The sequence below is a fragment of the Bos indicus x Bos taurus genome, chromosome 6, assembly GCF_003369695.1.
Source record: "Bos indicus x Bos taurus breed Angus x Brahman F1 hybrid chromosome 6, Bos_hybrid_MaternalHap_v2.0, whole genome shotgun sequence".
Classification (NCBI taxonomy): domain Eukaryota; kingdom Metazoa; phylum Chordata; class Mammalia; order Artiodactyla; family Bovidae; genus Bos; species Bos indicus x Bos taurus.
In genome coordinates, this window is record NC_040081.1 from 59429769 (window position 1) to 59441387 (window position 11619).

The 11619-nt window shown below is 43.1% G+C and overlaps 1 non-coding gene across 1 annotated transcript; it reads right to left on the minus strand.

Annotated features, from left to right (window-relative positions):
• Positions 1–11264: 11264 nt before the first annotated feature.
• TRNAG-GCC lies at positions 11265–11335 on the minus strand. The gene has a single exon. It is a non-coding gene; the product is annotated as a tRNA-Gly (tRNA).
• Between the last annotated feature and the right edge of the window lie 284 nt (positions 11336–11619).

An 11619-nucleotide genomic window follows, 5' to 3' on the forward strand; every position in this document is an offset into this window, starting at 1 on the left:
TGGGGAGAAAATCAATGCCCCTGATAAAACACCTACACAACTTTCTGATAGACTGTAATGGGATTGAGACTTGTTCTGGGAAACCAGTCACCCTCACACTTCCTTCTCCCATCCCCTGTTGACCGTTAGACAACTGTGTAGTTGACATTTAGCCATACATTCTTTTCTTCCCTTTTCTAGTCTGATTATCTGGCCATTCCTATCAAGCGTGAATCTTCGAAATGGACTTCTAGAGACTTCTTCCCTTGAAGAAAGCCCACAGCAGTCTGCCACATGATCGTATCTAAGGAAGGAGGAGACAGTTTTGATGGGTTGGTGGAGTTGGCCGGAACCTGTGACCTTGAGCAAGCTTTGTAATATTTCTGAGTTTCATTTCATCTATGAAATGGAGAGCATAATACCTCAGGTTGTGGGAATTAGGTGAGGCATTGGATGGAAAGTGTTTGGTAAGTAACATGTACACCGTAAGTGTTCACCATTGTTATCACATTATTGACCAGAGACGTATTAATACGTATCAATATGTCTTTTGTTACCCAAACATTATTAACTGGATAACTGGAGACGTTTCAATATTCACTTACATAACAAATTGCCGGCCACAGGCATAAGTTTCTGCAAAAATCCCCCTGGTCAGTGATGAGTTAAGGTGATGACTGTGGACTCCGGGTCTCCTTGAAGTCAAAAGGCCTGGGCTGCCAAGTTGCTCCTCTGCTCCAAGTCAAGCTCTGGGTTTTAGCTTGCTCTGGTGGGAACGAGACTGGAGGCACAAACTCCACCAGGGGCCTCAGCAAAGGAACTACCCAGGGCAGCAAAAGCCCAGTCCCTCAGGGGAGGAGGGGACAGCCCAAAGTGGGGAAAGTCAGCCAGGCTTGCTGACTGACGGGGTAACACTCTATTTCCCACACCTTGAAATCTCCCCCTAAGGTCAAGGGGAGGGCATTAAGCTCGAATCCGCTTGGGGCCAGTTCTGGCTGAAAGACTTACAGCAGGTGTGTGAGCTGGAAGCCAGCCAAGCCGACTCACCCCACAGCTGTGGGAGAAGGCAGCGGTCTCCTGTGGTTTCAATTCTGTGGCTGTTACTCAGGCACCGTTTATGGGCTGTCCTTTTTCACAGCTTTTCTCTTCGCTCCTCGAGGTTTGGGTTGAGGGGAGGAGGGAGGTCTGTTTTGTTCTTCGTGCTCTTGGTAGAAGAAGCACACTTGTCATGTAGTGAATAATTTTTCTCCTTCAACCTCGATTTATTTTTTTCTGAGAGAGTAGAGTCTGTGTGTAAGAGGCTCTGGAAAAGGCATGAGGGTGAGATGGAAGGGTGGAGTCAGGGAATGGGAGGAGGGGAGATAGGAGTCTGGCCAGTGTTCCCAGACCGTTCTCTGCCATAGTCCGCTCTCCCCATAGAAGAGGAGGAAGCAGCAGAAGAGAAAGAATGTTATGCAGGCGGTACAGCGAAACCAGCCTGCAGAGCACCTGTGTGAGAATTAGAAAATGGCGCCTGCTCTGGGTGCTCACGGCCCCACCGAGCTTGGCAAACTCAGCACGTGTGGGCCTTCAGTCTCCATTGTCCCCTCTGCCTAGAGTTTTGTTTGGTGAACAGCCTACTCGACTGTGACCAGCAGCTCTGACTGGGGGACAACGGTTCCCAAATGCTGTGAAAGATGAGGCTTACAAGAAACTGACTTAAGGTGTAAAACCTGCCCTGGGTTACGGCTACCATGTTTGCTGGGTGTAAAGATACAGCGCATTTCCCGAAAGAAAGCCTTACTGCTAGGCAGTCCCTCTACTCATCCTGTACAGTCTTTACTTCCTCCATGAGGCATCAGTCAAACCCTGTATAATTGAGTTCTCCCCTTCCTCTTTCACCAAACCTGGGCTCCGTCTCTGTTTTCCCTTTATATTGCTTCTTTTGGCTCCCCAGGAAGAGGCTTCCTGGACTTCAAAGTGAACTTTCTACCCCCAACATTTCTGCTACTAATACTACCTCTGACGGGAAAACTCTGGTGCCTTATTCTGCTGAAAGAATCTTTTTTTCCCTTCTTACCAAACAGCACCTCTTTCAGAAAGGAGAAGAAGAAAAAGATAAGAGGGTAAAGGAACATGAGATTGGAGAAAATCCTGTCTAGTCACACATAACTTTTTGCTTAAATTCATTCCCCACCTCCCCCACCGTGGAGAGAGTGTCTAAAGCTTTCATCAGATTCTCAAAGGAGTCTATGATCCTAAAATTTCAAGAGCTGCTGCTATCAAATGATTCACAGAATCCAAATGAAAAGGATGTAGAAAGTTCAGGGAGGGTTTATTAAATTTATTTTATCACACTGTCTGATTTTCAGGAGATTATCTAATTTCTTTTAGACCTTGAGCGTGAACACTGCTGCTGAATGTCTTACCTGGCTTGGATGGCCCCCAGAACCACATTATTCTAATTGCCAACTAGTAGGCAATCCCGTTCTTCATCCCCTCATCCTCCATGTGTCACCAGAGTTACAATCCTAAACTGTATCTTTCATTATATCTCTGTATATTTCATTATAACTCCAAGCAGCTCATTGGTGTCAAACTCCTCCGTTGTCTGGCCCACCCAACCTCCCTGACCTTATCTTGCTCTGTTCTCTAACTAGTCCTCCAATTCAGCTGGATTGGCCAATGTACTGCCTGCCGCATGAATATCATGACCATCAGCCTCTGGGTTTTTATCTTAAGTCCTTGTTACCACTTTCCCCTCAGCTTGTCAGAACCTTCCCATCATTTAAGGCCAGCCCTCTGATGTGGCGTGCCCTGCTTCTGCGTTCCCACAGCACCCCATTTCCTCCATCACAGACTCCATGACTGTGTACAGGAACTCTTGCCTTCCCTCTTCACCTCTCCCATTGGTCAGTGAGTTTCTTCAGGACGTGGTTTGTGTCTGGCCAGCGATCTCAATATTGCCTGGAAGTTAGGATGTGCTTGGTAAACGTTTGTTGGATAACTGAAGCCTTCTCTGACAATTGTAGTGCACGCCTCCACTGGGGCTGTATTTTCTCAAACCTTCAATATGTTTGTTGTTTTTACCAGTGACTGATAATCAGAATTACTAGGAGAGTTCTTATAAAATACAAATTCTCAGAGCTCTGTTCTAGCCCTACTGAATTAGAATCTAGATGGGTGGGGCCCAGATTCTATATTTTTACCAAGTTCCCTAGATGATTCTGATAACCTAGTTTGTTTTAAATCTGCAATTCTCAAACTTTCTTTTTTAGTCTCGGGACCACTTTACACTCTTAAAAATCACTGAAAAATCTAAAGAGTTTTTGTTGATGTAAATTGTAGTTATTACTGTTAACCAAACTAAAATTACAATGGATAAATGACAAAATATTTATATATTCACTTAAAGTAATCATGTATGGATGTGAGAGTTGGACTGTGAAGAAAGCTGAGTGCTGAAGAATTGATGCTTTTGAACTGCGGTGTTGGAGAAGACTCTTGAGAGTCCCTTGGACTGCAAGGAGATCCAACCAGTCCATTCTGAAGGAGATCAGCCCTTCAGATTTCTTTGGAAATTTCTTCAGATTTCTCTGGAAATTTCTTCAAATTTCTTTGGGATTTCTTTGGAAGGAATGATGCTAAAGCTGAAACTCCAGTACTTTGGCCACCTCATGCGAAGAGTTGACTCATTGGAAAAGACTCTGATGCTGGGAGGGATTGGGGGCAGGAGGAGAAGGGGACGACAGAGGGTGAGATGGCTGGATGGCATCACTGACTTGATGGATGTGAGTCTGAGTGAACTCTGGGTGTTGGTGATGGACAGGGAGGCCTGGCGTGCTGCGATTCATGGGGTCGCAAAGAGTCGGACATGACTGAGCGACTGAACTGAACTGAAAGTAATGATAAATCCATTCATCATTAACATAAATGACATGTTCTTGATTCAAAAATATTTCCCTAAACGCCAATTTTAATGAGAAGCATACCATTGTTTTGCATTTTTGCAGTTTGCTTTAATGTCTAGCTTCATAAATGACACTGGGTCTCAGTCTGCTTCTGCATTCAGTCTGGCACAATTTGCAATGTGTCGTTTTGGATGCGATATATGAAGAAACTTCAGAGCTTCAGCTTCACATGAACAAAGAGATGCACTTTAATAGGCTTTTTAGATCATTGTGGATGTTTCTTCTTTGAAAGTGCTCCAAAAATTGATGTTATGATTTCTTAAAGGTGAGTTGCAAGGTAAAATCTGAACCACATGGATGAACTCTGAACACTTGCAGAGAATGAGAGAAATAGGTCTGTCAGTCCTTAGTGTTATTATAAAATAATTTTGACTTTTTTTTGAGGTTTCTACAGTGATTATTGTTCATTACTTTTCCAGCTTTTTCATGAAGATGATTCTCATTGTTTAACTGAATTGTTTAATTCACTCAGCAAACGTTGTTGAGTGCTGTGCGGCAGGTGGTATTCTCAGCACTGAGGCTCTAAATGTAACCTATCCCACGGTGAAATTAATTGACCACAGAGGCCCCAGTTTCAGAATTGCCGCCTTGAGAACCCAATTTCAGGGTTGCTGCTGGGCCATCTGACACCTTTGTGTATACAAAGGCCCCCACTTCTGCAAGCAGAGCCCCCTCCTTCAGGTGGACATAACCTCACACTGGACACAGGGCTTGGCGAAAGGACTGTGGGTATAACTGTAGCTACCACTCACTTGTTGGCTGAGTACTTTTGTGCAGTGAACAACTTAGGCAACTGCTCGAGGTAGTCTTACATGTTGTATATTTCTCTTGTTGCCTAAGCCGGTTAGCCTCAGAGCCAGAATTTGAACCTAGGTGGTGAGGGTTCAGAAGGTTCCAGGAAGTCTGTGATCTTAACTACCGGACTATGTAATCCCTGATGCATAGCGGACTCTCACCAAATGGCAGGTGTGTGAGTGGTAGTTTTAATATTACCTCCTCTTAGACTTTAACAGATTTCTGTTGAGAGATTTATGTGACTTGAAAGATGTGGTACTTCCTAAAGACTAATAAAAAGAACTGAACTTATTTCACAGAGGGGCATGTCCACACCACTTCATCACAAACAAATGTTCAACAACTACAAAGAATACTGGCCCATTTTGATGTTAACTAAAACTTTGTCACTGGGGCATTGATAACCTCTCAGCCAAGTGACAATATTACCTGGTCACTTACCCATTCTTCAACTGTGTCAGATGCTACTGGGTTTCAACTGGAAGAGAACTGAGAACTGGCTGTTGGATTTATTAACATAATAGTAACCTTATCAACAGCCCTTTCATCTGAAAAGCATTGGCAAAAGCTTGATTAGAATGTGTTCAATTGGGTCAAACTGAATTTTTTGATTGGATCTCACTGAAATGTCAAAGAATGGGCCTTCATCAGCTGTATTTCTACAGATCTCTGTATTTTGTATGGTTATATTTCATTCCTTTGCTGCTGCATGAATCCTTGCAAAGTTTGGAGATGCAGGTCTGCAGACATCTCAGCTGTAATTGTTGGTGGCCAGAGGGTGGCGGAGACCCGCTGTCTGCGGCAGAGTGATGAGACTACCTGGAATGTGGTGAGCTGAGAATAGCTGAGGTCTGGGGGAGCCTCTCGCCACCGAATCAAAGCTCTCACCTGCAGCCCTTCCTGCACCTGTGTGTGGAGCACTAAAAGCAGGCCGCCCAGCAAGTACAAACAGCTTGGCAGATGACCTGACCGAGGGACTGAGGATGTGGTTGGTGGGGGATGGAGGGGGGATGGAGGGGGGGAGGGGAGGGAGACAGAGACGGGGAGAGGGCAGGTGACTTTTTCAGTGCTTCCAAGAATCATCTGAACAGAGACTAAAGCTCTGTGGAAGGGGCCAGGAGAGAATTAACCAAAGCTTCGCAAAATTAAGCTTGGACTAAAGCGTTGTGTGGTCATGACCGTCTGTTGTGCCAGCTGCAGTGTCTTCTATTATGAAGGGAGGTGACTGGTTCCTGTAACCTTGAAAGTCCCTTCTGGTGCTCTGAGCTGATATAGCATGACTGTAAGTTTTATGAGTTAAGAGTAATGTTTTAAAAAAGCAAAACTTTTTTTGGTTTTTCTTCCCAACAAGTAGGAAAGAGTGTTTCAGAAATGAAGTTTGTTTTGGAACCTATACTACCTCCCCAAAATAATAACATAAAGTGTCCTTTCACTAGTCTTCTAATATGTCTCTTCTAGCCTTTTTGGATATTTAACATGCTTCCCTAGGATGCTTCATAAATTTACATCAAGAGCGTATGGTAGGAAGGTCAAAGGCCAGGTTTTAGCATTATCAGATGGATCTGAGTTTAAGTTCTTTCATGGCCATTTGTTAGCTGTGTGAACAAAGGCAAATTATGTAGCTTCTCCAAATTCCTGTTTTCTCAAATATAAAATTGGGGATAATACCAATACCATTCTCATGGGTTTTTGCAGGGATGAAGTGAGATAAATGAAGATTAAAAGCTTAGCATAGGGTCTGGCACATAGCAGGCTCTCATTGGCCGCTCTTACCAGCATCATCACCATCATTATCACCTATGAAATAAGAAAGGGCAGAAAGAATCATCCATTTTACACCATGGAAAACCAGAGTCCATACTCAAACTACAAGATTCAGGAAGAAAACTGAGTTCCACCAGCTCATCAATTAAGCTGTCTTTAGTCAGTAGCTCCCTTCCTCCATTGTGAAAGTGAAAGTGAAGGTCGCTCAGTAGTGTCCGACTCTTTGCGACCCCATGGACTATGCAGTCCACGAAATTCTCCAGGCCAGAATACTGGAGTGGAGAGCCTTTCCCTTCTCCAGGGGATCTTCCCAACCCAGGGATCGAATCCAGGTCTCCCGCATTGCACATGCACCTAAACCCTCCTTTAGAGGAATGTCTGATGGATGGAGTGGCTTCTACTCCTCAGTGGCATCCAGGGGGAGGGAGATCTTCCTTTCCACGTGCAACCAGAGGAGGACCTGCTGAAAGCTGACTGTGACTGTGACACCCTGGGTGTGAATGTTTCATCAGACAACTTGGAACCCAGAGAACAAGGATTATGCTGTGTTCAGTCCACCGGGCAACACGCCTGGGCTGAACATAGCATATTGTCACTGGTGAGGATGAACCTTTTATTTCCCTGTTACAGTCTGATCGAGAGCTAGAAGTGTTGAAATTGTGCTTTGTTCTGTTTGGTTTTTAACAACAAGAAGGAATGAATGTGGTTTGGGAGTAGGAATGAAAGAATGAGTCCTAGTGTAAACATTCAGATTGCTGGTTTTAAGAGAATAAAAATTTTGCTTATATAATAGCTTTTTCTTATGTCTCCCAATGAAACATATCAATATTCAATTACATTTATGCTAAATACCAATAAAATAACATATTGTGATTATTCACTTTGAGTAATAGCCTAAAATACTTACACTTTTTATGATGGGGTAGCATAATGATCTGTATTTTCCATACTTTAGAATTAGAGTATACTTGACAATTTTCTTAAAATTTTAACTGAAAGGACTATTTATATTATTCAATATCCTCTTCCAAGTGTTTTCAATGTGTACTGTATTTTTGTAGAATTGCAATTAATGTGTATTTATTATTTTGTGCATGCATATTTTTCATTTAACACTATTTTCTGAACACATTTTCATGTTTTCCCACAGTGATATTTAAGGTTAAATATTCCATTGCATGAGTAGATGCTGTAAATATCTAAAGTGTTTTCGCCTATGCTATTTTTCTGAAGTATCTTCAGAAGGTGTTTTTACCTTGATCAGAAGGTATAAATATTTTATAATTCTTATCAAAGTTATTTAGTACTCAACAAATTCACATTATTTTGGTCCCTATCAGTTCTTAGGATATTTCCAAATAAATAATCTGCTTTAAAATTAGCTTTAATTGATAATAATTTACCAGAACCAAGTAAAGTTTAGAAATAATTCTTTCAGAGGAAAGGGACTAAAGTAATTTCACTGAACATCTATTAGAGATAGTTTGTATCTGTCTAGGCACTATTCATGGATTTAGTTAATAAGTGGGAAATCTGGGATTTAAACTTTGTCAACCTAGCTCCAGAATTTATGCACCAAATCATTGTCTGTTCTGCTAAACTTAATTCTTAAAGAATCCACCAAGGCATGTGTGCGTGCTAAGTCACTTCAGTCGTGTCTGACCCTTTGCGACCTCGTGGACTGTAACCTACCAGGCTCCGCCATCCATGGGATTCTCCAGGCAAGAACGCTGGAGTGGGTTGCCATGCCCTTCTACAGGAGGGCTTCCTGACCCAGGGATCGAACCGAACCCATCTCTCTCATGTCTCTTGCTTTGGTGAGCGGGTTCTTTATCACTAGTGTCACCTGGGAAGCCCAAAGCCTGTGTTTTTAATCTCATTTTACAGAGAAAACTGAAGCCTACAGGGTTTCAATCAAGAGCTCAAACTAAGGTGCTCGTAGGGAGTGGGTGTAAGATGATGCTTTTCCCTCCACTAGTTTTGCTTAGAATATAAAGCTCTCTCAATCTGTATTGATAGTCAAGATTATAAGAACTCTTGGTTTGCTGTTAACCGAATGATGAGGAAAACAACCACTTAAGAATGATAATGAGATGTTACTAGTGAGAGTTAAGACCTCTCAATTAGTCAACACAAACAACTTAAAGTTTAAGATGACCATCCTTGTTAAAGATCATAGGTAAAGACAATGTGGCCAGGGGAATGTTTAAGACATGACTTTGTCAAGCCTGCTTGTGACTCAAATAGTTAAGTCACTTAAGCTCTCAACCTCTGTTTCTTCATCTTTAAAATGTGAACAGTAACATCTACTTCCAGAGAAGGCAATGGCACCCCACTCCAGTACTCTTGCCTGGAAAATCCCATGGACGGAGGAGCCTGGTAGGCTGAAGTCCATGGGGTCGCTAAGAGTCGGACACGACTGAACAACTTCCCTTTCACTTTTCACTTTCATGCATTGGAGAAGGAAATGGCAACCCACTCCAGCGTTCTTGCCTGGAGAATCCCAGGGACGGCGGAACCTGGTGGGTTGCCGTCTATGGGACTGCACAGAGTCGGACACGACTGAAGCGACTTAGCAGAACATCTACTTCATAGTGTGGTATAGAAATTAAATGATATCATGCACTACAGCACATGTAACTGTTCAATCAGTGTTACCAACAATGCTGTTGTTGTTCAGTCACTCGGTTGGGTCCAACTCTTTGTGACCTATGGACTGCAGCATGCTATGCTTCCCTGTCTTCCACCATCTCCTGGAGCTTGCTCAAACTCATGTCCATTGAGTCGGTAATGCCATCCAACCATCTCATCCTCTGTCATCCCCTTCTCCTTCTGCTTTTTATCTTTCCCAGCATCAGGGTCTTTTTCAGTGAGTTGGCTCTTCAAATCAGGTGGCCAAAGTACTGGAGCTTCAGCGTCAGCATCAGTCCATCCAATGAACATTCAGGACTGATTGCCTTTAGGATGGACTGGTTTGAACTCCTTGCTGTCCACAGGGCTTTCAAGAGCCTTCTCCAACACCACAATTCCAAAGCATCAATTCTTTCATTCTCAGCCTTCTTTATGGTCCAACTCTCACATCCATACATGATTACTGGAAAAACCAAAGCTTTGACTATATGGACCTTTGTCAGCAAAGTTGTCTCTGCTTTTTGACACACTGTCTGGGTTTGTCATAGCTTTTCTTCCAAGGAGCAAACATCTTTTAATTTCATGGCTGCAGTCACCATCTGCAGTGATTTTGGAACCCAAGAAAATAGTTTTTCACTGTTCCCATTGTTTCCCCATCTATATCCCATGAAGTGGTGGGAAAAGATGCCATGATCTTAGTTTTTGAATGTTGAGTTTTAAGCTTTTTCACTCTCCTCTTTCATCTTCATCAAGAGGTTCTTTAGTTCCTCTTTACTTTCTGCCATAAGGATGGTATCATCTGCATAACTGAAGTTATTGATGTTTCTCCCGGCAATCTTGATTCCAGTTTGTGCTTCATCCGGCCCAGCATTTCGCATGAAGTACTCTGCATATAAATTAAATAAACAGGGTGACAATATACAGTTACCAACAATAAAACTTAGTAATCCTACCGTTATTATGCCACGACTCTCATTGTTGTTCCGTACTTTGAGAAAATAGATCTATAAAAGAGCATATGACTCATTAAAAACCAAAAAAAAGAATGACAATTAGTGTCAACTTTCACTCAGCTTCTATGTCAGAAAGACAAGAGGGTACAGTGGCAGGAGCAGTGAGGAGTCGCAGCATTCCAGCCTCCTCTCAAGGGGGCTCTGCTCCCCCCAGTTAAGTATGGTCACGGGGGACAGCAGGCCCAGCATGGCCAGGTATGGCAGTTAGCTATTGCTACCTGACAAACTACCTCCAGACTCAGTGACTTAAACAATAAGTATTTATTATTTACCTATAACCTATGGATCAGGTAGGTAGTTCTTCAGTCTTGGCTGGATTCACTCATGCGTGTGAGGTCATCTTTTGGGTCAGCTGTGAGCAGTTTGCTGATCTTGAATAGGGTCTCTTGTGTGTCTTGGGCCTTGGCTGGGACAACTGAGATAATTTGTGTCTGTTTGATATGATCTCTTACTTTCCTGTGGGTGAGCCTAAGCTTGTTCACAGGGGGCTTGGCATGTTTCCAAGAAAGGGAGTGCTATGCCCAAGGCGTCTTAGGTCCAGGCTTAGGACTGGCATGCTCATTTCTGTCATATTATTATTTTAGACAATTTTAAGATAGTTTATTATTAACCAAGAGCCATTAGGATTTACAAAAAGGAATAAGCATAGCTAGCTTAAGATAGCTGTTGCCAAAGAACCTCAGGAGATTCCTGGGAAATAACACTTTAGACTGCCCAAGACCTCTGGCACTGCAATGGAAGTTTCCTTCTCATGGGACTAGAGAAGATTAATAAGTGATGACTGTTATTCTCAGGTATGGCATACTTAGATCCATTTTCCCTTACTAAAAATAGGATGTGCATTCACAGCTATGGAGAATGATGCCTGCAAATTTCCAGCAAAATGGTCATATTTGTTTCAAAATTCGTGTGTGTGTAGTTACTCAGTGGTGTCTGACTCTTTGCACCCCCATGGACTGTAGCCCACCAGGCCCCTCTGTCCATGGGATTCTCCAGGCAAGAATACTGGAGTAGGCAGCTATTTCCTTCTCCAGGGGATCTTCCCAACCCAGGGATTGAACTGAGGTCTCTTGCACTGCAGGCAGTTTCTTTACCAACTGAGCCACCAGAGAAGCCCCAAAACACAGTGCAATGCATCAGCTGGGAATCGAACCCAGGCCTCCCACGTGGCAGGCAAGAATTCTACCACTGAACCACCAATGCAAGCCTCAAAATTCTTACTGGCATATTTCAATTAAATAACTGGGAGGATCTTGCATTTCAGGGGTCCACATGAGATCAGAGTGTTTGGATTAGATGTCTCCATAACTCATTTCTGTCATATTCTGTTGGCCAAGGCAAGTCACAAGGCTTGATCCAGAGGCAAAATGTGGGGACATAGGTGTCAACTGTTTATGGGAAGTGCTGTAAAGTGACACTGCAAACTGTGTGATCAAAGGGAGGGGTGAGGAATTGGGGCCAGCTTTGCAACCAATCGACCATGTGCT